Genomic DNA, 27,841 nt, shown 5'->3' with positions numbered 1-27,841 from the left:
TATATATTTCTGCCATGAGATAGATAGACAGACAGACCTTATTTCCATGAAGAATAATGCAAAGACTTAAGTTAAATTCCAGCCTCTGCAGTCACAGAAGTAACAGTTGCTCCCAGCCTCCCGTGAATTTGTTTTTACTTGTCCCGTGAATTATTTTTCCTAAAATTGTCAACTTCCATCCTACAATGAGAATTTTTTTCATCAAATTTTCTGGATTATATTCTAGTAAAATAGGCCTTTTTTTAATACATTACTGATAAGAAAAGGCCTGAAATCAATAGTTACAGAAAATACTTTTTTCATATTTTTACTGAAAGCCATGTGTCTCACTATTATTTTAAGGACATAATCAGTACAAAGCAGGAATCAACTACTTTGTAGGTGTGGCAAAATCATAACGCAATGACATATATAACTTGGAAGAACATTTTCTATGTATAAATTAAAAGCCTACAGGCAAAAACCATTGCTTTTCCTTCACTTAATGTCACTCAGTCATTAACTTAACTGCTTAAGAAACCCTATCTCAAGCCAAATTCTCCTTAAACTCTTTAATTGTGATTTCCGCTAGCAGTCATAATGCATTAGTCTTTCCAAATGTGTACCCCCTACACTTAAATTTTAAAATGCATACTTCCTGAGAAATCCACTTTACACATTTATGATTTATTATAGTGAAATAAGAACAGCTTTTAGCAGATTTTTTGCCATTACTGGAAACCTTTAAAATCTATATTTATAAAAAAATTAAATTGTGGGTCATATTTTGCCACAGGTAAATGAAGTTGGACAGACAAAGATTAAGTGGGTAGTTGATTATGAACTGCAGAGTGAGCCAAATACAAATATTTATTCATTTCTATTTGTGTATTTGTTTTCTCGAATCAGACAAACATTTTTTTTTTAGTCAATTGAAAAAGTGACTCCAACTGGAAAAGAAGGGTGACTTGCAACTTTGAAGAGACCTACAATATTTGAAACTCATAAATGAATAGCAGTACATAGTCCTCCTACAGAGTTTGCTGAAAATGCTTGCAAAAATATGCCTGGGGCAAAATAGGAGGACAATAAAATGATTCAGAAGCCAAATAGGTGTCATTAAAAAAAAAAAAAAAAAAAAAACAAGCAGAAACCCTAGTGTCTCATCACCATCACTGCTAGGAGTTTGTAAGAGTTCCTTCAATCATACAAGTTCACCTCCTGCTGCATGCAACTTGTCTACATTTATGAAATGCACACACGTGTTCGGCAGAGTATTTCCATTACAGAATTCCTATGGTGTGTAATCATCGTTCAAAACTAGTTCTCAATCTTTGTTGCACTTTAGAATCCCCTATGAGAATAAAAAATGTCAATACCTCAGAACTGCCCCAAACATATTCCCTTCCATTGATCAGGAGTGGGATGACCTATCAAAAAATTTAAAAGCTCCTTAGGTGACTTGGATATTCATCAAATGTTGAAGACCTCTGTTGTAGATGATAATAATTTTGAAATGCCACAAAAAAAATAGTTGCAGAATATGGGATGCAGTGCACAAAGGGGAAACCTTCATGACAAATAAGATGCATGTGGAAAAGGGAACGAGTTAAATATTTTTAACTTTAATATTTTCACCATGATAGGTGACGAAGTCACAGTGATGAGCATACCCATCCATGGGCCTTGAAACAATGTAGAATTCTAAGAGTAATACCTTTTGTAAAAGAATAGGTGCATAGTACTGTGAGAGCATGTAATCATGGGCTTTTATTGGGGAAATTTCCTGAGGAAGTTTCAGCTGAGATCTGAAGGAGGAAAAGAAATAAATCAGGTGAAGAGGAAAAGATTCCAGGTAGAGAGACCAGGATGTCTGTATAACTCATGGGACAGAAAACAAATGGGAACTTTCAGTGGACAGGAAGAAAGAAAGTCTGGCTGGAACTGACTGCAAAAGGTAGCGATTTTAATTGGGAGTCAAGGTAACTCAGGAAATGTCCCATTCAGAGATTTGCTGAAAGACTGGCATGACCGCTTGGGGCAGGGAACGAAATGGGTCAGTTAAGTGCAGAGAACTCTGCTCCTTTGGATTTATTAATCAATAGCCAAGGGCGGGAACTATGCACTGACCAGAGTGGGTTCTGGGTTGTCAAACTCAGTCCTGACATTTATTTCCTGTCTGACTTGAGCAAATTATTTACCATCTCTTCACTTTATTTATAAAATGTAATAAATAGTGGACCCTCTTCCTGGGGCCTTCTAGGTCACAATTACGTGAGATCATGCTTGTTGGAGCCCTGTCATAAGGACGTGCCTACTAAGTGTTAGCTGCTCTTACCAGGACTCACAAGAGCCTACTGTGTAGTCAGAGACCAGACATGAACACAGTAACCTCAGATCCAACAGAGAATATGCGGGGGACCACAGGAGAGCAGAAATAAAATGTTCAAAGAGCGCAGAGAGAAAGGGTATTGATTTTAAATCATGGGGCCAGAGAGGACTGCATAGGAGTGGATATCTGAGAGAAACCTCGAAGGACAAATAGCATTATCTTCCTGTTCTCCTCTTGTTTATTTTGTCCATATCACAGACGTTGGTAGTACCTTCTGTGTATTAAACAAGAGCAAAGCACTCGTCTCCTTTCATGTTAAGACAGAATGCAAAAGAGAAGAGAGATCTGGCCCAGGGGAAAGAGATGCTGACTAAAGGAGCAGTTGTTAAGTTCAGTTTATACAGCCAGGACTTAAGAAGGAAGAGTGCTAATACATGTCCACAGATTTCCTATGTAACTTGCAATGAAGACGACTTTGGTATATTTTTAAGACTTTCAAAAAATAATTTAAAACAAACAAACAAACAAAAAACACTTTTTAAAAGCAACATCCATCTTACATTTTTACACTTCACCAGTGGGCAGGGACGCTTGCTGTGAGCAAATTAGTGCTGTTAGAAGTACCCTTAGCAGGATCTGACTTGGTGACAGAACTCATCTATTAATGCACAAAGTTCTATGCTTTTTTTCCTGTCAGTCTGAATCAAAGAAAAGGGAAGCCCACTGGGGTGACAGAAGACAGGGAAAATAATACTGCTAGCCATTTTCAGTTAAAACCTGGAGTTGCCTCGTGGTTGCTTCGGAAATGGATAAAACATAAGGATACGCCCAGCACCAGTCTGCTGAGAGCCAAGCCTGCTTGACATGGGCCATATCAGGACAGAAACAAGAGATGTATTCATTCAAAGGAGTTGCTCTCAGACCAGTCCGTAACTCCCTTTTCTTTTCTGAAAGTTAAAGCCACCTATGAGGGATTACTTTGAGAGATTACCCTTTCTTACATACCCTCCTTCAACAATGTGAGCTCCAGCCTTGAAGAAACAAGGCTATTTAATTTCAGAAACCAGTAGTTTGTTTATAACACTTGGCAGAATAGAATGTGAGAAGCTGTGGAACTAGCTCCTTGAAGACACCGATTGTTACAGAGTACAGACGTCTGAGGGGCTTTACTCATGACAAATATCCCATCGACCATTATAAAAAATGTGTTCAGGAATATCACAAAACCTCACCAAAGAGCCTAGATGAAGCGATGTACTTGTATGGTTCAGGGAGCTGAGCAATGGGCATGGACTCAAGAGATTCCAAACTGCCACCATGTCCCAGAAGAACAAGTTCCTTATAACACTGTAGCCTCTTGCCTCGCTGGGAAAGCATGGGGCATGACCACTGCCCGACCTTGCAAGTTGGCACAGGAGAACCATGGGCGATCAGTCTGAAAGACACAGATATAATGTCCTTCCTTTCTCACTGAGCCTTTTATTTTAATTGTAATCGTTCTCTGCCAGTTACTGGGAAATAGAATGATGTACCACATAGTCTAATGACATAGAAACTTGAGTTTGCAGAAGGAAATGGCTCATGAGGATAGGAGAAAATTATCTCTAATCATATAATCAGTACATAATCGCTGATAGCTAATTCAAAGATTTATAGAAAGCGAAATATTATTTTTTCATCCAACTCTATTATAAGTGACAAAGGGAAAAAGAGCAAGAAATAAAAGAAAAAGTTTATCCAAGTGGCGATGCAATGGTGAAATTTACTCTCTGCTCAGCCAAACTTCTTCCAGGGCAGAGAGAGAAAGCTGGAGTTCTATCTCTAATATCACTATAGTTTGATAGTGAATATTCACAGCCCAATCATATATGGAGGTTCTTATCAATGAAAAGCCACAGTTCATTGATAAACCCACAAATGAGACATTTTAGTTGACTTTATTTCCATTTCTATTATGCCTTTTCTGTCTATCCCTCTTCCAATATGCTCTGGGTGGCTTTCTTCTCATCATATATTCAGAAACTTTCCTAATCAGCTCCAGCTCCAACCCTCACTTCCCAAATTCTCAACTGCTTGACCACTGACTTCTCTCTGTCCTAAATGTCTCTATAACACTCTGAAGAACATGACTGGGACACACAGAGAAGTGAAAAACCCACCACCAGAGCTCAAAGACAAGAAAAAGGTAAAACCATCAGTGTTTATTCTCAAATAACCAGTGCATAACCACTTTATGGAATAGATATATCCCCCAGAAAAAAAAATGCCCATAAAATGAGTTTCTTGAACACAAACCTCAACTTCAAGTGATCATCATTCTAATGCCATCAAATGTATTCTTATACACAAACACAACTCAATAAATAAGTTTAATTGTTAGAAAAATGAATCAATTTAGAGAGTGGCCTATACTTTATATAACAGGAATTATAAAACATCGTCAGTCTCTGCCTCTTAAGAGTTATAGCCCCAAATCACGAGCTTACCTTCTCAATTTGTACCTCCAAGGGCCTAACTTCACTCAATTCTTGAACCAAATTTTTTTCTCATGTTAAACTAGAATGACACAGAATTGCTGCCCATGAATTATGACTGTTTCACCTCTTTTCTCCCTCTTTCTTCTTCCCTTCTTCTCTAAATCTAGGTTCTTACAATGTCTAATTGAACTGACCTTCAATATCATATGTTCCCCATAGATTCCACCATTTAATAAAGGGCAATAATGAAAAAAATATAAATTTTAGATAATATTTGTTTTTAATTTTGAAATCCAAATTCTAATCCACATTAGATCACTTTAAAATTACATACTTAAACGATACATGAAAATAGATGTATATTATAATCAACACATGAATACTAATTCTCCTACCCACTTCCTTGTTCATAAACAGTGGTGTCCTCCTCACACAGCAGATGGAGCAAGGGAGTCCTCTGCGGCCTCTTTAATAAATAAGACACTAATGCCACCCATGAGGACTCTACCCTCTTTACCAAATCATCTCCCAAAAGCCTCACCTCCAAATACCATCATGTTGGAGATTAAGTTTTAACACACGGGTTTTGAGGGGACAAAAGATAATCAGAAGTGAAAGAAACCCACTAGACTTGCAGAACATTTTTGTTGCTATTGATGAGGAGAAAAAGCGCATAGAACCTTTTCCAGTGCAGCTCTTACAGGACAAGAACAACAACCTTTGTATAGTGGAAATGTGTCTGTTTGCCCTATTTAAAAGGTATCTGATACAACTAAAGTCAACTTTTATTCAACATGACAGAGAAATAGGAATTTCTGGTTAATAAATATTCTGGCTAACGGAGGAATTTTATTTAGATGGTCAACATGAACTATCATTCAAAAACATAATATGTTAGATAATAAACAATAAAATTATCTTGACTGTACTCTGATGATTCAGAAGGCACTCCTGGCTATGCATTGTACTATCCCAGGGAGCAAGGGCTCCCAATTCAGAATGCCTGAGTTTGAATGTCAGCCTTGTTCCTTATCTGTCTGGTCTTAAGCAAGTTGTTCCCCATCTCTATGTTTCAGTTTCCTTATGGAGACAATACTACTTACAACATAAGGTGATGAATTAGTATATATAGAACTGTGTCTGGCACATGGGAGCCAGAAAATAAATGTTAGCAATCATAAATATTGTAAATATTAAATATCATTACAATAAATTATTGGTTGACATGAAATTTAGCTTTAAAATTCCAAGTATCTAAGATTTTATTTTCACATAGCACAACTTAAAGCATTGTAGATCTGAATCTGTTGGATATCAAATGGCATTAATGTAAACACAAATGCTCACCTTTTTAGAGAAAACTAGGGAAATCAACTATAGAAGCACATTGCTAATAGTGCTGCCCTGGGTTTTTGCTTTTTGTTTTTTTCTTTTTTTTCATGTGCTGAAACTCTTCCCTGTAATGCATCTTGTGACAGGAAACCAATAAGCCATTTTTATGTTTTCATTGATCTGAATTTGTTTCCTATGACTAATGTCTGTATAAAACCTCCTTAGCATAATCTAAATCATCTCTAACACAAAACATAAAACCTGTCTTTGCTGTTTTCTCATTGGAGCCTCTCGAGTTACAGGCAGGCCAGCCAATAAACTCAAAACAAGGGACTTCACGCCATAGAGCTAGCTCCTACAATGAGGCCCCAAATCAAATCCCCCCACACACATTATAGTCTTTCAGCACCAGTGGCAAATGTAGTCTAGTTTCACCGAAACTGTGACATGATATGGCTATTGTTTCTCCACACGATCTTATTCTTCAATATTTTCTATTTCAAGATAAGGATCCTAAAACAAAAGCAATTACTTTGCTATGTTTCACACTGTTTAAAGACATTATCTCTAGTTGAGATTAGGGCTCTATGATGCCTGGTAAATGCTCCGATGGCAGAAGAGATGTTCAAAATCCCAGTAAAACGAGAAGTCCAGATTGCCTGCGAGGTCGTAACTGACAAAAGAAAAAGTTGCAGAAACACTGTGGATATCAGATTCAAGGAACTGCATGCAGTCCTGCTGTTGTAAAGAATCCAGGGGATTCTGTATAAAGGATGGGCCTGTTTAGTGCTTCGACTATGAGCTGTATTATGAAAGGCACTTTGGAGCAATAGGAGATGACAAAATAATGAATTCTGCAAAATGAAAGGGACCTCAGAAGTCCATCTGGCCCATCCTCCTGCCATCAGGCAGGCTTAGGCTCCGCAAGACTGCACAATGGAGATCCTACTTTATTTTGTTTTTAGATATCAAAAAAAAATTAAATTAAAAAAAAAAACCTCAATAATCTACTCACAGACTCGAGAGTAGATGTTCTACCAAATGAAATAAAATTCAATTACGAAGTACATCAGAATGCCAGAGATTTGATTATTATGGGGGTCAGAGAATGTTCTGACAGACACAGTGATCTTTAATTTATCATTTGTCCTCATACATAGAATCTTTATTGGTGACAGCATACAACTCTACTGTAACTAACATTTCCCCTACCAGAGCACGTCACACACACACACGCACGCACGCACGCACGCACGCACATATACTACAGTATTAAAATGTAGAGAGAAGGATGGAAATGGCAATAAGGATTTGGAAACTCGGGTTCTATCCCTGTCTTCAGAGCTTTTTATCTATCTGACTCAATAATTTATAATCCACCCAACCTCTGTTTTTCTCATCTGTAAAACTGGGATAATGATATTGAAGAGGTTTCTTGTGAAGTTAAAATTAATTAATAGATGTGAACAGCCTTTGAAGATAATAAAGTGTACACTGAATTAAGTTTCTTTGCTATAATTTTTATTGTCGTATACTTAGTGAGGTCTCAGATGTCCCAAAACTGTAAATAGAGGCTGCCAGACTTCTGCTCGCACGAGATCGTTCTTTCCTTATATTCCCCAACATGCCCTCAGCCCTCCAGCACCCCTTTTGATCAAAGGCACCCCTCTGAGATCATGAAAGGGTGCTGCCTAATTCAGCATCTTTGCCAACAATCCTTTTCCTTTACTTGGTCATAGCTGTGACCACAAGCCCCCAGCTCACAATTTTCTCCTTCCTTTTGGCACTTGCAATTATATTTACTCTAAACAATATCTTTTTTACATTAAAAAATTACTGAATGTACCTTATTTTAGCACTCTCTTTATTGCTTTGTATCAAGTTTGGCTGTCTTTCTTTTCCACTAGATTTTTAAGGAGCTTAAAACAAATCATATTTTAGTTAATTTCATATAACCTCCAGCACATAAACTAATGTCTTAAAAATGCTCAATAAATATATACTGAGTCAAATACTCGAGTTTGCAAACATACCTTCTCTTGCTCTTTTTTATGTTAACTCAAGAAAGTTTATCTTCAATTTCTATTCCACCCAGATACATCTATGAGCAAAAAATAACAGTAACTGCTGACGAATATAAGACCTATGCTAGTGATGTATTCCACCAAGAAAAAAAAAGACAACACTAAGGAAAATTAAACATAAAATGAACCAGTTCAGACTCTCTACCAAGTGATCTAATGGTATTCAACAAGAATTTTTCTCATTTATTATAATCTATCTCAGGAATGAATGTATACAAATGAAAAAAAATTCTGTTCAAAAACATCCATATTTAATACTTGTCACATAAAAAATAAGTTGAATAAGTAATTCCCAAGCAAATAGTTCTATGACATCATAACAAAATACTACGTATCTAATTAAAATGCGTATTTCCAGCTTATAAAAGACAAAGAAAAGAACAAGACCTTAAGACTATTCACAATTTTTTCTTGCAGTAAAACCACTAATAAAGACACCATCTATTAGGTTATTCAGCATCCCTCACATAAAGGCCAATGCAATACATCTATTTAGACTGCAGCACACAAGAGAAAAAAACTGTTTGAAAAATCAAGATTCTTCCCTTCATAAGATAGTAAAAGCTCCATAATTCACTGTTTTCCTTTTTGCCTTTTTGTGAGAAGTTCAGAGCAAATTCCAGGGACCCAATATAATAACTTTGCTAATCTAGGTTCTGATATAATTATTCTTTCATCCCTTTCATAATCTGGTTGTTTTATTTTACTCACATAACTTATGGTTTCATTTTATCTGTATCATATAATGTAAAATATCTTTAAATTATTTTGGAAATAAGGAGGGCATAATAAATGCATGAATAAATCATTAAAAATTGCAAATATGCTGATTACACTACAATAAGAAATATATTAATAGAATAAATTTAAGACAACAATAAATGTGAAACAAATACTAGAATCTAACCTGAATGGATAATAATATCAATAAATCACTTTACTGACTTTTTACTCTGTATCAGACACCGTTAAATGCATTTCAAATTTTTTTATATCAGTGAAGCCTTGCGACAACTCTATACGGTAATGGGGAAACTGAGGCACAGAGAATGTAAGTAATCTGTCCAAAACCACACAGCTTGCATGCTACATGTATATTTTAAACACGGGGTTATTTTCTTCACTTAAATGAGCTTGTATTTATAACAATAACATTCATAAAAGGAATCAATATTGAATTTAATTTCTTCTAAAGTTGATGGAAAAATCAAGTCATCCCTTTATTCTTCACCATTTTTTAATATTTACATTTTTTAAATTTATGAATACCTCAATAGCATTGTTTTCTATCATTTCAATCACAGTAGTACAGATGAGTGAGGTAGGTGAAATTAATGTGGAGTGGGGCACATTTAGGTTATAATTAACACTAACTAAAGGCACTCTTTTCATTAAAATACTCACGAAAACAGAAGGAGATGTAATGTTAAAACATCGCAGGAAGCTAAAACTAATGACAGCCTACCTTCCATAGTTCAGAATAACTAACACAGCCTGGCTGAGACATGACGTCTGAATTTCGGGGTCAAGAAAATAAAAGTTAGGTACCTGACACACTGTCACAAAAAGAAATGTGTCCACGCCATAGATGCACGGGAACTGATTTACAAATCACCTGGATTTATGGCTTACCTATATCACTTCCTTTCCCTTTATGTTAGTACCTCTCCTCTCTCCAGTTCCCATAAATTCAACAAGGTCAGAGATAGTGCATCTTGAAATGTGATGTCAGTGGTAAGAATGTATAAAAGACTTAAGAGTTTTACCATGATTCGTGTGGTGTTCTGTTTTCGATTTTTGTTTTTGTTTTCTCAGATAATTTTTTCTGCCAAGGAGAAAATTCCATATTGCTTGTTCCAAATGTATACAGGAATAAATATTCTTCCATAAAATCGGACAATCAGACAGTGGAAATAGATGACCCTTCCTTGAATTATAAGCAGCTCACCAGACAAATGCCTGCTAAACACTACACAATTGGGTAGAAGGTATGTATAGGTATATGTGTGTTATTCTTACATTTGTTTATGTACATATGTTATATATGTATACATATATATGTGTATTTATGTAAATGTGCATGAGTATGTAAGGAAATGTACCAACATATTAGAAGTTATTTCTTATTAGTGGAAAAATGAGAACTTTTGTGTTTTTTATATGATTCTCTATATTCATGTTTTATAAAATGAGTAGGTAGTAGTTTTATAATAAAACTGTACAAAAAACTTTTGGAGGAAATCAGGAAACTCAAATATTTTTATATTATCATTTCTATGAGAGAACACTCCAACATTACAATCAGCTGACAAAGCCCTGCAGAACAATTTAAAATCATTAAAAGCTGCTGGCTTTTTCAATTCTTGTAAATAAAAAGTAACCATTTGTGCCATATGCAGAAAATTAATTCTCGAACACTAGGATGTGTGACATTCAAAGATGTTTAACATGATTAATACCCTTTTGATAATTTGAAAGACGATCCAAAATCTCATGGTGCCTCACAGTCATAATAAATTCTCATTGACCATGAGCCTAAAGTAAGCCTGGTTATTTGAGTTTTCATTTTTGTATTCTCAGTGAAGGAACTTAGCTTTATATGTTTACTGATTCACACATTATAAACATATATCAATACAAATGAAAGATTTTGATAACAAAATCTTGGCATGTCATACCGCTGTTAAGTATGTGAATGAATTTGCAACTTCTTCCTCAGTTCTCCACATTCTCAATTAAAAATGGAAACTCACTGGGGTCTCACACAAGTTCTTGACAGTAACTCTTTAGTTACAATGGAATTTGAGTGAATTTTAAAATACTTGAAATAAATGAAGAATGAGCAGAGCAGTAAAGATATCACAGTTAAAATGTTCAAAAGTTTCAATCTTGCTAAACCACACTGAGTTGAAAGACCTTAACCAGCAATCTCCATTACATCCCACTCTATGCTCACTCCCTCTACTAATAATTTTTGTTAACAAATGTTTAAAATTATTTTAGACAGCTACCTGTGGCTTTAAATTGCCCCTTTCCCAAGTAGTTCAACTCATTTCTGTTTTCACTTTTAAACAATTATCTTGGCTAAGAATAGAAAAGATTGAATAAGGTGCTGGTGGTTGGGCCTATCGTCTTAGGAACCTACATTCTGAACCTGAAGGGACATTAGAAATCACTCAGAGTTATCTGTTCTACCCCTGAACCCCACAATCAGTTGACACATTTGGCTTAGTTAATTCTAGATCTTCAAAGCCTGTCACTCAAAGCTATACTTTTTCTACCTGAGGGAGAGAAAGAGTGAGGAGAAGCAGATTTCCTCTGGCTCACAGTTAGTTACCAGCCATTCCCAAGAAAACAGTGCTTAGGGCAAGAAGCCATAACCAGTAAAGTGACTTCTCTGAAGCCTCTCCCCAGCCAGCCTCCCATCAAGCTCCAGTTTCTGTTAACAGCCTGCTGCACACTGACCTGCACTTCATATCTGGAATTGTATTTATACTTAGTCCCTTTGAAGGTGTGTTTATTAACAGTCTATCCAGAAGTGGGATCTACCTTCCTGATCTTACCCATACTTCACCAGACATAAATCTTTTGCTAACAGTGATCTGTTTTATTGTTGATACAGTGTTATATTTATTTGTGTGATTATACCATCTTTGTAAGCTCTATCCACAAGACTTTATTATATACCCCAGTGGTCTTGGTACAGATTAAGGAAGTGATATTTCCATAGTGCTATTTTTGCAAATAGCTTCCATCCTAATGATCTCCATCCATCTTCAAGACAACCCTGAAGTGTCATTTACTTTGATTCCCATTTTATAGAAGAAGAAGTGAGTCTCAGGGCTCTTGACTAAGGACATCATCTAAATAGTGGCAGGGTATAGAACCCAATTAAGGCAATTTCACTTTCTTTTGAAATCTCAAAACCGCAAATCCTAAGAAGCTCTGCCTACATTCAGCATTCCCAACTAGTATTTTTTGACTCGGCTAAGAAAATGTGGCAAAAGACAATAATCAAAAGATGAATGGTTACCATTTAGTGAGTGCTTTAAGCATCTAATACTGTGTTGAACATTCTCATACATAATCTCATTTAATCTCAGAAATTCTAAGGATGGGTACTATTATTTCCCTCATTTGCAAACAAAAAACCTGAGGCTCAAGCTTCCAAACCTAATAAGTTGTAGAGACAGAATTCAAATCCAATCTGTTTGATTCTAGGACCAGTAATATAACCATCACCTCCTCATTAGAATGAAAACATTTCTCAGCCTTCATGAAGGAAGGACTCAGTCCCTAAGGAAACTGCATCTTTAAAGAGAAGTGGAAATTTTAATGGTCATTCATATTTTTAGAATTTTTTTCCCAAGTCTTAAGGTTGCATCAAATTAATCTAGATGGCTCCTTTCTTATTTTATGTGAAGCTAGGAGGGCATATGTAGCTCGGAGTTCCAAGCATCATGAGCACTTTCTATGGCCATTTAGCCACGAAATAATTCCTGCGTTTCACTCTGGAGTTGTCTCTGTACCCTGTGATCCAAGAGCCTCAGATTCCATCAGGCAGAAAACTACTCTGTGAGTGCTACCATGTTCATTATCCTTCAATCGCTTTACCAAATAAAAATGTTTTCGAGTGAAATGAGAATGCTATGCAAACCATAAGGAAGTCTGGAAATATTATTTAGCATCTTTAGTCTTCTTTTTCAAAGATAATAACTCTCTGAAAGTAAAAAGCCATCCATCTGCTACAAGGCTCCACAAATGAATCTATTGCCCTAGACACTAGAGACCCAAGGCTAAAAAGAAATGAAGTTCAGTGACCGAGAGTCATGAAGTTAATGCTGGTTAAGCCTTGACCCTTACATCATAAGATTCAAAACGCCTACTTTATTATAGTTTAATCATTTCTATTATTATTTTCCGAACACTGTTGAAACTTAAAACAAGACTAGGTCCTCTATTAAAGATTATGAGAGATAAAAGGACAGAGAATAAACAGTGTGTTCCCAACCATATACGTGGAGGAAAGGAGAAATGACAGATGTTGACTTAGGACTAGGATATGAAAAATTCTATTTCTGGCCTTAGTTGGGCCCTCTATAATATAATCATGCTTGCCTAATTAGTCAACCTTAATACTAAAAATGTGGCATTAATACAGAAAAGTTCTAGCATCCACTGCATTAGACACAGATTATTTGCCAGGTGGAGAAACTCCATCCAGAGATAAAGAAAATAGGGAATGTGGGCAGGGCATGGTCAAACTACAGAGCTGATAGGGTAGCATGGTATCATGGGAGCTGGGCTGAAACTCAAAGTCATTCTGGAGATGCGGCATTTCCAAGGACTTCAGCTACCAGACTTTGAGGTCATCTCTCTGAGTTCTGCTACTCATGGACTCATCTGCTCTATAAATGTAGCCTGCCTTCTCTTCTACCACTAACTGACAGTTTCCCTGGATCCAAATTCAAATCCCAGGAATAAAATTGGCTAGTTAGGTCAACTTTTTTCTCAGGCAACAAGTTGCTGGCCAGTCTCAGGATGCCCATCTCAATGTCCACCTTCTGATTCTTGCACAGTGGTCTGTGAGAAGGTCTCATTGGGCTCCCGGACTTGTCCTTTTTGAAAGGCTCCAGCCAAGAACATTTCCTTTGGAACAAGGGGTAACATTAGTCTAACACTCCAAAACATCTTAGTATAATTTTTATACGCATGCAACCATATTAATAAGACTTATGGAATGCCGTGTGTTTTTCAGACCAAGCAGATGTGAAATTTGGTCTATAAATACAGCTTTTTAGGAACTATTAGTTTCCTTATTTTATACAATACTATTTAAATTATTGAGAGATATGTAATATGATGCCTGAAAGCAACTAGAATCAGACTGTCTGGGTTCAAATACCTGTTCTCTCATTATTAGCTGTGTTACCTTGGACAACTGACTCCACCTCTGTGATCCTCACTCAGTTTCCTTATTAGCAAAATAGAGGTAATAAAGAGTACCTACTTTACATACTTGTCATGAGGATTAAATAAAGCATTATGTGTCTACTACTAAGAAAACACATGGCACATTAAAATTTAAAAGCACTATCTTAAGCATTGGCTATAGTGAGAATGATGGTGATGGTGATGATAATGATGATGATGAGTCTAAGCCCCGATCCCCAAAGCTGTCAAGAAAAAAAAAGGAAGGAAAATAAAAGAAAATCTAGCTCTCTGAGGCCTCCACTGCAAGCTTGGTATAGAATAATCTTGCTAGCCCTCTACGACCCCATGTCTAATTTCATTTCCAAGGTCTTGCCACTACTACAATGGTACTGCTGGGAAACAAGACAAGGACTGCCTCGTTTCTGGTAACTCCTCCCCCCTGCCTGCCTTGCAGGAATCTCTTCCCAATCTGCCCAGAGAAGGCTGTTAACATAAATTCTGAGTCCACTGGGCTTGGGCTTTTGGAAAGAAAGGCCGAGAAGATTTGTAAAGCACATCCATTGTTTTTCCTACTAACTTCCTCACAGAGGAGGCAATGGAGCAGGAAGTACACTCTTATTTGAATTTGGTAAGGCAGTAGGATGTAACAAGAAGGGACAGTAGATTACGTGACTAGTATTTGAACAAGCATTACTTTAGGCATAAGTCAGTCTGACTCTGAAACTTGAGGGTTTTTTTCCCCTTAGAAAGCTCACTATGATCTTGGTTGGGGGAGCATTGTCCAAGTACAACAATAATTAATTCATATGAACCCTAGCTGGTGAGAGAATAAAAGGCTAGCAGATTCACAATAGTCCCTAAGGCATGCACTTGCTACTATGATGTTGTTGTTTACTTCATCTGTCTTTCTAACTAGAAACAAAGTTCTCAATCCAAAAGGTGCCTTGAATTTGTTTTGACACTGTAGGTGTAGCTACTGAAGGAATAGGCACCTCCAGTCAAGGTCAGCATCCTCCAGCTGAGGGGACTCAAGTGTGAGCATGGAAGGGATGTGGTCACAAAGCTGGGAAATGTCATATTTCCAGAATTTCATTGCAGATTACGTTTTAAAAATCATGTGCCTATCTCTAAAAATCTCTTTAGAATTAGACAAATTAACCAGTCTTTCTTTGAAAGAAGAAGAAGTATGGAATTCAAACAATGTCTTATGAGATTATTTTCTCCTTCAATGCAAAAGACTTTAATCAATGGCTTCTTTAATTTTTTTTAAATAAGATATAATTCATACCCTAATTTTTTTTAAATGAGATATAATTCACACCCTAAAATTCACCATTTTAAAACATGAAACTCAATGGGTTTTAATATAATCACAGAGTTGTGTAGCCATCATCACTATCAAATTCCAAAACATTTTCATCACTCCGAAAAAACCCCATACCTCTTATCAGTCATTCTCGCGTCTCCCTTCTCCCAAGCCATTGATTTATCTTGTCTCCGTTCTCTATAAAATTGTCTATTCTAGAGATTTCATGTAAATGAAATTTGTATATTCTGTAACCTTTTGTATCTGTCTTCTTTCACTTAGCATAATGTTTTAAGGTTCGTCCACATTGTAGCATGTATTAGCACCTCATTCCTTTTTATGGCTGAATAATATTCTAAAAGATGGACAGACTACACTTTGTTTATCCATTTATCAGTTGCTTGACCCTTGGGCTGTTACCACTTTTGGCTAGTAGGAATAATGCTGTCATGAACATTCATAACAATTTCTTGTGTGAACATATGTTTTCAATTCTTTGAGGTATATATCTAGGATTAGAATTGTTGGGTTATGTAATAACTCTATGTTTACCTTTTTGAGAAATTGCCGAACTGTTTTCTACAGACACCGAACCATTTTACATTCCTACTTAACTGCCTCTTTCCTCACTCCAAGAGAATAAGAGTTAATGAAAAATAACAGAGCAGAATTTAAAAATTCAGTTTTGAGTACTTATCATCCATTTAAAGCATCTTTTCTTAGGCTTTCTACTGTGTTCAGATTTGGTGGCTGCAAAAGCACTTTCAAGAAAGACAAATTATTTACTCTCGCCACATCATCTTTTAAAATCTCTTTTTTGTTAATTCACTCTATCAACTCTCATAGGGCATGAATAATACAGAAAAAAGATACATGGTTTGTAATGATTGTATGGATTGTTGGGCAATGCTCAAAACAAAAATTATCATTATTACTTATTTAATGATTATATTACTGAATATTTTGGAGAATCTAATATGTATGTTTATATAAATACATATTCATAAATATATTTTACGTAAAAATGTATATATTTATAAATAAACATACATTATATGTATATATCTATTCTATAAATAGAAATCTTATATAAGGAGAGTGATATAAATCTCTCAATGACCATTTTAAGAGAAGGTAAGATATCTCAAAAAAAAAAAAGAAAAAGTCTCATAAATGAAGCTCGCTGCCAACCTGAGTCAAGTGATCAGGAAGTTTTCGATTGACATCTACTGTGTGAATACCAAATACTGCAAAGATACAAAATGTAAACATTTGCTTTGGCTCTATCCAGTCTGAGGTCGGCCACACTAGAATGACCAGCACAAGTGAGAATCACAGCCCATCTGGCTCCGAACCACGTTGCCAAAAGAGGGAGCACGGACCTTGGCAGGGAAGAGTTGTTCTCTGCAACGTCAGCCTCAAGGGCAGGAAATATCCTGGTAGATTTCGTATGTAGTTATTTTTATTTATTATGTTCATTCCCAAAATAATTCTCAGGTTTCTTTTTTTTTAGTCTAACTGTATTTTCTTTCCAAATAACCCCATTGAAATCGCGGTTCTTAAGTTTTTAAGGGGCAGGGCTCCAGGAAAAATCTCTTTACACACAGTTTCGAGATTATGTAAACCACCTGGAAGTAACCTTTGACCCTGTTAAGGACACCTGCCTTAGGGCAAATCATTTCACCTCTATGGCACTTGCTTTGTGGAAGAGAATGTCCTCTACACTTGCTAAGGCTTGATAATAAATATGATAATTTCTTTGTTTAAGTAGCATTGAGAACATCAAATCCTGGGAAAACCACCCCTTCGGATTAATCCACTTCCTTGGATCTAAGAACTAAGAAAGCCACCACCCAATTAGTATTTTGCCACTGGCACTCACTCTGGCACTATTAAAAAAGATTTGTCCAAACACATGCCTCAGGCAGTCCGAAAACAGGACAGAAGCCACAGCACTTATTTCAACAGAGAGAATTTAAAATGAAGAATTGCTAGCTAGGTATAAAGTTAACTAGGTAACAGCGCCAAAAGATAACTTAAAGATATCATAGAGGTACTGTAGAAAGCTGAAGAGAAAATGGAAAAAGGTTGAAACTACCCAAATATAGAAACTCGTACCTGTGAGGCACCTCTGAGGGACACGATGAGGTTGGTCCCTCCAGCGCTGGAAAAACGGCAAACCAGATTAGCTGCAGCTACAGGAAAGCAGTCCTGCATCTCAGGTGAAGAAGCATTGCTCGGTGATACTCATGGTAACAGGAAGACAGGAAGCCCAAAGGAAGAAAAGGAGTCAGCCCTTCCTTCCCCTTCCAACCTTGCAGCTTTTCTCTAGTGCCCTCTATGGGCAGAGCCAAACATGGAGCCCCAAGGAAAGTGAGGTCCAGCTTCAGCACCCCAAAGCTGAGTGCAGAGAGATGAGTTTGGAGCTAATAATGACTGGCAAGCCAAAATCTCTCAATGAAAGTCCCCAGATTAAAAAAGAAATTTTTTTCAATCAACAATTAAACAAGTTTCTACCTACCTAAACCATACAGATGACTTAGAACACCTAATCAAACTCAGAACATTCATGGAGCACCTGCTACATGCTAAAGAGTGTAGCGATTTAGTTAATTGATCTGTTCTATTTCATTTATTCTCCATAACATAGATTTCCCTCCCTTTCTTTTTCCCTTTCTCTCTGTTTTTCTGTCTCTGTCTCTCTGTCTCTCTCTCTCTCTACACACACACACACACACACACACACGTATTCATATATACATAGAGAGACAAAGAAAAAAGCAAGGGCACTTGATGTCACATAGAGAAAAAAAGAGGGCACATGCATTATTTGGATCAACCCTGGAGCCCAAATATAATACTCATTTCTACATGAAACAAAACAAAACAACAACAACAACAACAACAACAACAACAACAAAAGGAACTAGTAAGACTGGGAAAGTTTGAATAATTGCCCCAGAAGCCACATGCAGATCTGATCCCCAACCCTGTGCTCTTAACTATGCTATCTATACTACTATCCAAAGCCGGCAAGGGACACACCAGATCTTGTCTGAAAGGCCACTTCCCCAGTAGGGCACTCAGTTCGGTGACACTAACACAAAGGCCCATTGTGCCCCAATGCTGCAGGGTTACTAGAGTTCAGTGGGCTAGGAAAGCACCAGGACACTGTCTCGTTGATGCCCACTTTGCTCCTACGAAAACCCATTCACTGTATGACCAATTACTTTGAATTACAATGAGCTACTGCTTCAACTACATGTAGCACAGATATTCATATATAATTCTTCCCTAAGGATATCACTTTAAACGGAGAAAAAGATTTGGAGAGATGGGATCAGCCAAGGTGGAAAGGCCGTGAATAAAAGGATAAAGAGATGCAACTAATTTTCTAAGAAGCATTCACCTGATGTTTACAGTTCTTTAAAAATGCATAAAAATTACAGCAAAGCTGAGAAAAACCTCCATAGGCATTCGTTCGATGCATTTATTCAATAAAAATATTTACCTAGTGCCTACCGTTTGCTAGACGGGGTGAGTCAGGTATGACCTTTGTCTTCAAGGAGTTTACAGTCCAGCTGAACTTCAATAACAACTACCATTTGTTGAAGACTAATACCTGCTAGTCACCGTCTGAAGTGCCTAATATGTACCAACTCACTAAACACTCATGACTTCTAGATATTCTCAGGATCTCCATTTTACAGACAAGGAAACTGAAGCACAGCAGATTTAAGCTATTTTGCCCAAGTCATATAGCTAATAAATGGCGGAGGCAGCATTTAATTCCAGGCATTCTTACTCTAAATCCTCTGTGCTCACCTAGGCCATCCTGCCCTTTGTAATAATGACAAAGAAATGCTAAATGTAATGCAGTACTATGGACACTTAGGGACTGGAGAGAGAGGTTCAAAATTAAGAGACCAGAAAAAGTTGCATGGATAAGGTAATATTTCATTGTGGACCTGAATATCTTTTAAATGAGATTCATTTTATGACAGTTTTCATTGATAATAGTAACTCACATTTATTGAGTGTGTACTGTTTGTTAGATAGTAGACAGTCAAGGCATAACTACCCCAAAATGGGACACTATACATCTATATAAATCAGACTCATTAAGTACATTCATGTAGAAAAAAATTCAAAATAATCCCTAGGATTTTTCTAAGCTGCTCAATTCAGTTTTATAACTAATCAGAATATATTAAATTTTAAATGTTAAAATAGAGGGCTTGAGGTTTTGACACAAGACAGAAATGATGACTCCCCAATTAATCCTAATTTAAGAAGCCATTTCCTAGTTAGAAAGTAGCCCCGGCAGTGGAGAGAGTTTGGAAGAAGTCAGGCTTTGCTCTGAATCCATCTTGTGTGATAAAGTATAAGAGTCTTGATAGCACTGACCTCAGTTTCCTCATCTGAAAAGTGAAGTCACTGCTTTCTTAGAACAAACATTCTTGGCACAGAAGATGGTACAGAGAACTGGATAAACGTCACCACCCCACAGAAGCAAGGTTGTTAATACTCTCAGGGGAATAATCATGAAGATTGTCAGAAATCTCCAAATTTACAAATGCAGAATATTTCGGACTGCTAAACTTTTCCATTCGTGTCTCTAAAGTCACGCATTCCTATGTATAGATTTACACATATATTATTCACCTTTTTTACCTTTCAGTAAACTTGGTAAAAACTACTCTAGAATCATTTTTGTTTCCATACAAATCATATGTTGAATTCGCACCTATCAAGAGAAGTCATAGCAGAATTCAACTTTTCATTCCTTAATATCTCTGAAGTTTCCATTTTCTGGCTAAGATTTTCTTAGAGGGCTTCATACTGACTTAATTATTGTCCCTGGCCATATCGGCTGACTTTTTTTCTGATTCCCTTTTTTCATAAAGAAACAAAGTTTTATTATTTAGAAAGTTGAGAATGTGGGAAATAGCTGGACTCATTAATTAACTAAGTGCCTTCAGTACCGTGCCTGAAATTCAAATACTAACTTGAACAAAATTACAAATTATCTCTGATCACAGGCTTCTGAAGTCTGCCCACAGAAAAAAGTACTGACATTGTGAATATCAAAGTCTCTTGCTAGGTTTTATGGCACTGTTTAGCAGAATACCAGGACTTTAAGATAACTCCCTGAAAAACTTGGATTGTAATGAAATAAGCTTAGCAATATAGCTTTTTGGTAATTCACAGTGCACAGTAGCATACAGTTGAGAAATCTACTTAATATTGCATAAGCCAGCCTACCCCAAATATATTTGACTATGGAAGTCTTTTTAACATTTTAACACATTTTAATAGCCTACAGCACCGATATTCTTCATAGCAATCTCTACTAAACAATAAGCACAGTACTCTAACAAGCACAAAACTAGCTGTGTCCTGAATAACATGCAATGTTTAAACAAGGTTTAATTCATTCACCCAACAAATATTTACTAATAATTAAGAATATATAAAGGCAAGTTGTTTAGTCACCTGGTTCAGTCTAAGCATAATTCACTATCCTATTTTTAGGGTCAACACTTAATGAGCTCAGTGATGGAGTTTTTGAGAAAGCAACAGATAGCTATTTATGAGGAAATAAAGTTAAATATTTTAATTTTGGCTCCCATTAAGGTGAACCTCATGGTGAAGTGAACTCTATTTTTTTTACGTTTTTTTAAACTTATTTATTTAAATTAGTTTCAAGTATATAGTACATTGGTTAGACATCTATATAGTTCATAAAACGATCCCCCCACTTGCTCCCTCCCTCCCCTGGCCCTTTACCTAGTCATCATATTATGCTAAGTGCATTCCCTCTGCCGTGCTCCCCATCCCCATGACTAACTATCAATTACTAATTTGTACTTCTTTAACCTGAGGTGAACTCTTCTAGGTGTCCCCTGGAGTCTATTTCTTGGGTTGCTGTAGTGGTGGCCGTTCTGCTACTAATATCCCTAAAGCCATTTCTCACAATACTGTAGGTATCTGGGACGTTAGAATGAATGAGATATTTTTATCATGAGAAGAGTTAGTGTGTCTATTCAATGTATTTAGCTCAATGGAAAATCTGACATTGCAACACGCATTTGACATGCATCCTTCATCTGTTATGCTTTTTCAAGATGAAAGCAGCTTGTTGATTATGTGCATCTGTCACTTCTAATGACTCTACCTCAGAGGGATTTGCCCTATGTTTTCATCTCCATTCATGTGTCTATTCTTTCATACTTTCTGTCTCCGCTGACCTAGAGTTTCATGTGTGCCTGTTTCATTTTTCTCTGTAATGTACTATTAATTTTTCTTCTATGGTGTCTCTGAGGGCTTATATGTGGCTTGGCCATGTTTCCAGTTTTTAAAATACTCAAACATTTAATTAGGTAATCAAATTCTCAAAGTTGAATATCATTTTTATAAACATTTTTAGTTCAAATTAGGTGATATAATGAATGTTATCTGTTGTATAAATTCTAAACTCCATCTCAAAATGTTTGAAAGATACGTACTATAAAATTAAACCATTGTATAAACCGTTACTACTTATCTACCACCAGTTATTGTCAAATTTATAAGTTAACAGGCACTATGTTGTGGTATTTTCTGGATGAAAAAAATTGCAGGATAAACCTTAGGAAAACATAAAATAATAATCATCATAAAATAAAAAAAAGCAAACCAGCTCTACCTAGCAAAATGTACTATTATTAATAACTGCTGATGTTTATTTAATATTTGTTATAAGACAAGCATCGTATTAATCATTTCATATACCGTATCTCATTTAATCCTTACAATAATCTATTATTTGGTATCATTATTATGTCCATTTCACAGTGGAGAGAACTAAAACATAAAAGACTTGAATAACTAGGTCAAGGCCACACTGTGAAACACTGAGCCAGGTCTCAAACTTGGATCTGACTCTAAAGCTTTCCCTCTCAATCACTATGTTCTGCTTCTAGGAAATGACAATCTACTCTATATATGCTACACGTATTAAGGGGAAAAGAAGAGATTTAGATGAGAATATGGCAGAAGAGAGAAGGGAACATTTAGGAAGAGAGTTAGGTGAGAATTTAGGAAGAGAATTAAGGTGAGAATTTGGGAAATCAGAGAAGTTCTTTTCACTAATTTCTGCAATTTCAAACTATCATTTAATGGTTCCCACATGTTAAATGGAACTGCTATTTCTTGATCACTTATAATCAGTATAAAGTATAATATGAGTAAAGAGGAATTCAAAACTTTTAGAGGAAGCCCAACATCAGTTTTGAAGTATCCTTTCTATACTGTCCTTTCTATGTCCTTTCTGATGTACAACATTAAATACTATTGAAAAAATGCTTTGGGACAGAGATTCTATTTTCATTAATTCACCAACACAATCTTCCAAGTGCAACAATTTTAACCTTTCTGAGAAGAATGCCACAGAGTTAAATAACATACAGCCAGAAAAAGGGAGTTCTATTCTGTAGTGGTAAAAGTGTTTGGGATGAAAAAAATACTCATTCAATTCAGCCTAGTTCTAGCTCAGCTTGCAGAGAATTCAAAACAAGATTAGAAAGAGAAGATCATTTATCACTCAAAGGAGGAGAGCCTGTCTTTGACATTGAATTATGGGGTAAGGACTTTGCATGTGAACTCTTTCTGCATAAGTTTTGCACAGATCCCAGTCTGAAGTGTTCTCTGGCGAAGAAAACAACTCCAAAAATAATGACTGCCTTTGGTCTGGACACATATTTCCTATTCAACCCAGTTCTCTAGCTCTCCCTCAGCACCTAATCTTCTTGCACAAGCTGTTCTCTGCATTTTTCTCCCCCATCTGGGTTTAGCGAAATCTTCACATTTTGAATTACCTAAACCTTTGTGCTTGATAATTCCTCCAGGACCACCACTGAGTCTGACTAGCTGACATCCCTCTCTTCGTAGCTTCCAAAGTAACAATATCCCATATCTCATAATGTATCACTTAACAACAGTGAGGTCAATTATTGTTTCACAGTAGTTATATATGTATGAAGTACTCTCTGCATCTAGCCTTAAATTCACTGAGCCCAATTGTCACACTTTCCTGTATCCCTCATGAAATACATAAAAGGCACTCAAGAAGTTAATTGATTAAAATTGTGGTGAGAGCATAAGAGAATACTCTGAAAAGATAAGGCCTCTTACTAAATACAGAATATTCACCATTCTTTGGAAGATGTCCCCAGAAGTGAGCCAATACAGATTCTATCTGGAATTGGGTCGCTGGTGTTACATGACTAAGAACTATACACTTTTTAATTTTAAAACTGCCACATGCTATAATGTTGGTTAGAGTGGAAGGTCGGCTTTGATGCCTCACATGATCTAAGTGCTTATTTTTGAAGGAAATATCAAGGAAATTAACAATCGCCACTTGCTCCACCATTAGCAAAGATGTTTGCTAAATTTTTCAGTATAAGGCAAAGAGCGAGGCCAGAGAAAGTTTGCTAGATGCTGAGATATCAGCTAATTAACTCTTCAAAGAAATTTTTGTCTCTGATTCTGGAAAATGGATATCAAAAATCTAAGGCAAGAGATTCTCCAGAAACAAACCAGGAAGATCATGTGTGGAAAAACTCATTCCATCTCACTAGTATCCATAGTGAATTTTCAACTCAGTGGAAGTCAGCACAGATGTCACACAAATATCACCAAGGGGAGAACTCTGAGCTGACATGAAACCTGGATTTACTGGCAAATAATGAAGATATTTTGGACAGATCCCAGCTCCTGTCTTTGGCTGGCTTATAATTTTACTCCTTTGCTGCTCCCATCTAAAAGATTAATAAAATAAAATGTATGATAAAATAAAGGGAGATTTAGCTCTCAAATTGTAACATAATTATGCTCATCTAATCCAAATAATTCTCACCAGCCTGAAATTCCTCAGAGACCCAAGTAAATATATTACAAACACTCTGGTCGTAAAACCCATGTTTCCCAGCAATAAAACTGCTGCAATAAACATTTGGGCCCTTTTCCATTTTTAGAACCATGTTGAACAACCTGTTTCTAATGTATTTTATTAACACCCTCAAAGTCTTCCAATGAATGACAAAACCCCAGTGCTTTTTTCTGAGTGGCTGACCTTATACAATGATGTTGTTTTTCAGTGTAGACTTCTCACTGCCAAGTAAGAGCTTTCTGTTAGGTTCTTCGGCATTAAATCTCTCCCAGAAATATCTTTGGCAATCTACAGTCAACCAATAAAATGAGATGATCTCTCTTGAATCCATGTCATCTCAGCATTAGCCAGAATAGATTCCTAACACCAATAATGCCTTTAATTTAAAGACAACTTACTTCCTTTGATTAAAAAAGAAAAAATCACATATTTTCAGCAACGACTCTCAATCCCCTCTCCAAGTCCCTATGTCTGGTAAGAACATTCGCATAAGATTGTCCTTAATCAACAGTGTGAAATTTTGTAAAGAGCTTTCCATGTGAAAGATCTTCAGTGGTTTTGTAATCAAAACATGAAGGAGGTATTACACATCCATGAGAAGCACTTTGTATGCAAGAGCTAAAAGTCACCCCACTACTACAACAATTTAAAAAGCAAATTTTAACATATTCTGCTTTTTACTCATCCTTAAAAGTCGATTATTAATACAATAAAAATAATACACACTCTCTTAAATTGTAACCTGAAGATACTTACTGGTCTTAATGGATTTAAAAATCATATTTCAAACAAAATCTTATCAAAAAACTACAAAGCTGCCATTGGTCCCCAGGGTGCCACTCCATACCTAGAGCCTCCTCCGGATCCCTCCTTTTCTGTCTTTCATGATTATAGCTAAGGTACTCCTTCAGAGATATATTACATGTGTCATCTCATTTAAATCTCACAACCATATTAAAAAGTATTATTGATGTTCTCCTTTTAAAAATGAATCAACAGAGCTTCAGAGAGCTCAGTCTACTCGATCACAAAGCAAGTACTGTACACATAATCCAGTTTCAGGTCTGTCTGATTCTAGAACCTGCACCCCTAAACACTCTGCTAAACCACCTCTTTAATCTTTCCTCTCTGTTCTACAGGAGTCCCATCTTATCATAATTTTACAACTCAGCGGTTCATGCGAAAGTAAGAAAACATCTCCTGATAAATCCACCTGAAGCAAGTCTCAGTTCACCAAGTCGCCAGCTGACCCCAAAGAAAATTATCTAAGAGGAAATCATCATACATCTTTTCACAGGCAATTTTCTATAATTCATTGAAATAAAGAGAGTTAACTCACTGTGAACACAAAGGGAAAAAAAGAATGTGTGATGGGAAAAAAAATAGAATAAGAAAGAACAGTATGAATAACATCAACAACCAAAAAAGCCTGAGCTACTCAGGCTGTGGTGACCAGGTCATGGGCTATTAACATGATCCAGAAAACCACAGAAGAATTCACAAAGTAAAACACTGCTGTGAGCTACCTGGACTAACGGAAAAATGCTAGAAAAATCTTCTGTTGTCTTTCAATTCATAACAAAGAAAACATACCCGGTTGTGTTTCTAGGTCTGTGAAGAAAAAAAATCAGTATAAAACTGATAAAAGAGACCCCACAAAGAGACAGCAGCACTTTCCCACTGGGCATGCTTAAAGCAACAGTGCCGCTTCCAAATTGTCCAATTTGTTGTGGAATGGCACAGTCTTCCTTCATTTTAATTTCAGGGTTTGTTTGTTTTTTAATCACATCTTCACTTCCAGAAACTCTCAGAGCGAAGATTTTCCTGTTGCCAAAGCATGGCTCCCCAGCTGTCAGAACAGGGCCTTGTCTGACCCTCAAGGGGCCAGGGGTAGAAATGGAACGTCCTCAAATGTTTGGAACTCTGAACATAAAGGTACTCTTTAGGAGGAGCTTATTTTAAGTTATTTATTTACTTTAATTTTTAGGTATATCTTTTTTTTATTTTAGAGACAGTTTATGCAAAGGTGAACTTTTTATATGACACAGAGAAATGGGGATACATATATAGATATTTTTAAGAATATAAATATAGATGTAGATATATATAAAAAGGTGTTAGTATTATTAAAGGAAAGAGAACTTAGAATTCTGTTGAGCATATGAAGAGGAGATTAAAATCTTGGAAGACTGTCAGTCTTATAACATATATTTCAAAATAAACTTCTGGTTTTGTTTTGTTTCATATTTTTCTTCATTAGGCTTTCAAATAATTTTATTTCAATTGTCAGTTTCTATTTTTCTCATATTAGTATTCCAATCCCATTTTTCATGCTTTTTAATTAACACCTTAAGATACAGCCATTTAAGGTATGAGTATTATGGGTGGCACTTTATTTATTATCTTCAGAAGGCTTAATCATGTTCATAGCCATTCTGTGACCTCAAGTAATCCTTCAAACCAATTACCTCCCCAATTCTAGAAAACAGAACACATCTTTAGAAGATTCCTTACTTATCCTTAGTCTTCAAAATAAATCAGAACTACTCTAAGTGAAAGTCTTTCTCCACAAGGAATTTACATCTTTAAAAGAAAGGAGCTAACTAGAGTAGAGTTACATGAGGACACTCTAACAGGAAACATTTATGGGTAATGGGGTGACCCAAGGCAGTCTGTTTAGATTCTGACCACAAAGGGGTCATATTAAGGGTTTGGATATGATACTCTGAACTGACATTAAGGGCATAATATAAGGAAAGGTGTTGGATTTTCATCCAAGATTAGATAAATATCATACATTTTCTCATATTCCACTTAAGAGAAAATTTTAAAGTATACGTGTGTGTGTGTATGTGTGTGTGTAAGAAATAATACCTAAGGCTAATATGAATATCTACAGTAAGGGGAGAAAAGGTGGTAGATGAACAATAAACATACTACTTCTTATTATTAGAAGATAAATCTTCGTTAAAGCCACAATTTATATAATGACCACAGATTTTAGTGTGCATAAATATGCATATTTATGGAAAGAGAAGAAAAGAAAGGGGAGAGAAAAGAGAGGATAAAGGAAGAGATGAAAAGATGGAAGAGGAGAGAGAGGAAGAGATAGAAAGAACAAAAATATTAGATTGAATTTTCTGTGTAAAAATAGAATGTGAAAATTAAAATGTAATTTCAATGTAATTTTATATAGTAATAGTCAGTAAAAAACTATAATAGAGTTATAAATACCAGCTAATCAAATATACTCTTTGGTCTCTTCATCTGAAACATAAATAGAAGTACAGTAATACATTCTTTGATGTATTTCTCAACTAACTTCCTGCCCCATAATGAGACTAAGTAAATGCTACAAAACCACAAATACCATTTATTCAAAAGATACTGTGAATTTATCTAGAAAGAGAATACAGTTTCAAATTATTTGGGACTGTAAACTATTCTATTTTCTAAAAAAAA

At 36.0% G+C, this 27,841-nt stretch overlaps 1 protein-coding gene across 6 annotated transcripts in view; it reads right to left on the bottom strand.

The window, feature by feature from the left end:
• Window positions 1-27,841, bottom strand: part of SORCS1 (sortilin related VPS10 domain containing receptor 1) — a 461,149-nt gene that overhangs the window by 373,837 nt on the left and 59,471 nt on the right. The gene's annotated exons all lie outside the window — the stretch shown is intronic.

Source organism: Pteropus alecto, unplaced genomic scaffold, assembly GCF_000325575.1.
Source record: "Pteropus alecto unplaced genomic scaffold, ASM32557v1 scaffold177, whole genome shotgun sequence".
Classification (NCBI taxonomy): Eukaryota; Metazoa; Chordata; class Mammalia; order Chiroptera; family Pteropodidae; genus Pteropus; species Pteropus alecto.
This window is presented reverse-complemented; position numbering and strand designations above follow the sequence as displayed.